Here is a 3,384-nt window from a genome sequence, read left to right as displayed (position 1 = left end):
TCTGCTCTCATTCTTACCTTTGTCCCTCTATATGGAATGCAGCTTTTTTCCTGCTCACTTGTAAGATAACCTTTTTATCATTACTTTTGAGTATTGTTTTCCTGATATATCTTGGTGGAATTTTCTTCGTGTTTCTTGTGCTTATGGGTTCATTAGTCTTCTCCAAGGGTGAATCTATAGTTTTCATCAAATTTGGAAAGTTTTGGCCATTGTTTCTTCAAAATTTCTTGCCCCCCCCCATGGAGTCTTCAGTTCCACATACATACAGATGCTTGAAGGTATCCCACAGATCACTGATGCTCTGTTCATTTTCTTAATTCTCTTTTCTCTCTGTGCTTCATTTTGGAAATCTTTTTCTGTGTCTTCAAGTTCATTAATTTTTTTTATTCTGCATTATCTAATTCGACCTTAATATTAACCAGTGTATTTTCATCTCACACATTGTAGTTTCCATCTCTGGAAGTTTAATATCAAGCTTTATAAAAATCTTCCATATTTCTAATTAACCAATTATTATAATAACTTTTAATTTCCCTACCTTCTAATTCTAACACCTGTGTCAGTCTTCAATCAGTTTCAGTTGACTGACTTTTCTCTTCATTGTGGGTTGTATTTTCCTGCTTCTCTTCATGCCTGGTAATCTTTGACTGAATGACAAAACTTATAATTTTACCTTGTTGGATGCTGAATATTTCTGTATACCTATAAGTGTCCTTGAGCTTTGTATTGGGACACTGGCAAGTTATTTGGAAACCATTTGATTTTATCAGGTCTTAATATCATAATTTGTTGGGTGGGAGTAAACTGTCTCAGTTTGGGTTAATATTCCCTACTAGTAAGGTAAGAGTGTTCTTCTCAATGTCCCCCATNAAGGTAAGAGTGTTCTTCTCAATCTCCCCCATAAATCGGGAGACTTTTTCCACTGTTGCTGGAAAATCAATCTCAATTTTTAAAATTTGCGTTCACTTGTTTTTCTTTATATTTTACCTCTTTTGAAAACTGAGTGACAAATTCAAAGCTACTTGTATAAGGTAAAACTATCAACATAATTGGATTAAGGTCTCCAGGAGATCATCATCTGTTTGGAGGTTCTGTATTACAGAATGGAAATGGATAAGAACCCTTTCTAGAAAAGCCAGATCAGAGCAGTACATTTTTATGCAATAAATTGTGAAACTTCAGCATTAGTCCTTATGTCAGCATTTTGCACATCGTTTTGACTGCCTGAAGCTAATTCACTAAAATGGGGATCATGGGAGACATTTCATAGGCTACTTATTGCAACCATTGTGTTGGTCTTTCTAGGAAATATAGTCAGGTCTTTCAGTAATTTGTTTCAAGACATCTTTTAGTTTAAGAAATTTCTTATTACAGCTTTTAGAATTTAAAGATTTTTTTTTCTGTTCAATTGTTTGATTTTCTTTTTTTGTTTCCTTTGATGGAAATATGTACTCTCATATAAAGAAAATTGAAAATCATAAGAAAAGATTGAAAAATACCTTAACTGCTCAATGGTGAATAAGTAAAGTCCATTCTCACATTTGTTGTTCCAACTTCAAAAAGAGAGATTTAAATATAACACAGGTAAGATAAGATTGATTTTATTTATTGGCCTTTACACAATATATGGGGACAGTTACTTTAAAAGAAGGTCAGCTGGCATATGTGGATGCTGAGATTTCTGAGAAGGTATTATATGAAATACTTTACTTTTAAAATGGCAATGAGATAATCTGAGCCAAAGGCAGCTGTAATATATTCTTCAGTTATATATTGATATATTGATATTGGATGATGAAGATGAAGATATTTGTGACAAGTAATAATGGCAAAAAAGCAGACTGAATGTTCAGTTCTTTTAAGTTAAGGAAAATTTAGTGAGAATATTTAGACATTTAAATAAAATAGCTTGAAATGATGTGAAAATTCTTTTTCTATTTATCATTGGACCACTTTAATGCTGGAAGGCAAAAATTCATGTTCTATCTTTTCTTTATGGCAATGTGGATTCATATCTAAAAACCACTGTATGACACTAAAGAACAACTCTAATAAAGTTATATAAACCTGATTATCTTTCATCCAGAAAATATAGCTCCTAGTACTCCCAACTTTGTGTTGGTAATAGCAATTAATGAGGTAGAAAGTCAAGAGGATTCTAGAATCTATCTAAGGAGTGGTTATCCTAAGCACAAGGTCCCAAGGCACAAATGATCTACTTAAGATATTCTAATTTTCTTAACAAAGTAATAACTTTCTTGGTCAAACCTGAAGCCATATTAGAGATGAAATATAATGGTATCAAACTAAATTAAGTCCATCTTATTTTTAGATGAGAGCCTACATATGTATTTTTTCCTTATCCTTTTATTTGTTTAATTGCATATAAAGAGAATACATATCATTAAAGCTGAGCTTAAAGGGAAGAAAAGGACAAGAAGTATGTGTATTTTCTTTCAATTCAGTCATTTTGGATAGTAAGCAATGGATACAAGTGTGCACCATACAGAACACATGCTCATTTATGAGCCTCTGTGTGGATCTCCCAACCTTTCCTTTTTTTCCTTCCCCTTTTTCTCTGACTCAGAGTTTTTCTGACTGGCTAGACCCAAAGGAATGCTAATGTGAAATGAGAGTCTCACATGACCCCATCCTCAACTCTACTCATGCCCTTTTAATGAACAAACAAACAAACACGTGTTTGGATTTCATGCTCTAAGTTTTCCGATTCTCCTATGACACAAATATCAGCCTTAGTTCTTTTACATGGTTAGAAAGCAACTAGTATTTGGGATACCTGGGTGACTCAGTCGGTTAAGAGTCTGTCTTCGGCTTAGGTCATGATCTCGGGGTCCTGGGATGGTCCTGGGATTGAGCCCCATGTTGAGCTCCCTACTTAGTGAGGAACCTGCTTCTCCCTCTCTGTGCGTGCTCTCTCTCTCAAATAAATAAATAAAATCTTTTTTTTAAAAAAAAAGGAAAATAAAACAACAAGTATTTGATTCGTATTTGTTTCTGAAGACCATCTAATCATTAGGTTTGCAACTTTAGAGCTTTAATAAATATACTAATTGCACCAGATATTTTTGGTGGACAATTTTATAAACATTTTTGCAGTTAAGCAATATTTAACAAGTTGTTCATTCTGTCTGGTATTTGGCAACTAGTGTATTTATAGACAGTTGCAAATTCACACTCTTTGGTATAGAATTTAATTTCTCTCTGACAGCAAATCGTATCGGGCTTTTTGTTTTTTATTCATGGTTTTATACGATGGTTTCTAATTTTTTAATTGGAGTTTGTCCACACGTAACAAAATTATATTCTGTAAATTCACAAATATCCTCCTGGACCTATTGCAAGGCTCTAATAAAAATAAAACTC

Source organism: Ailuropoda melanoleuca, chromosome 9, assembly GCF_002007445.2.
Source record: "Ailuropoda melanoleuca isolate Jingjing chromosome 9, ASM200744v2, whole genome shotgun sequence".
Lineage (NCBI taxonomy): Eukaryota > Metazoa > Chordata > Mammalia > Carnivora > Ursidae > Ailuropoda > Ailuropoda melanoleuca.
The sequence above is the reverse complement of the archived record's forward strand: the minus strand, read 5'-3'. Positions refer to the sequence as shown.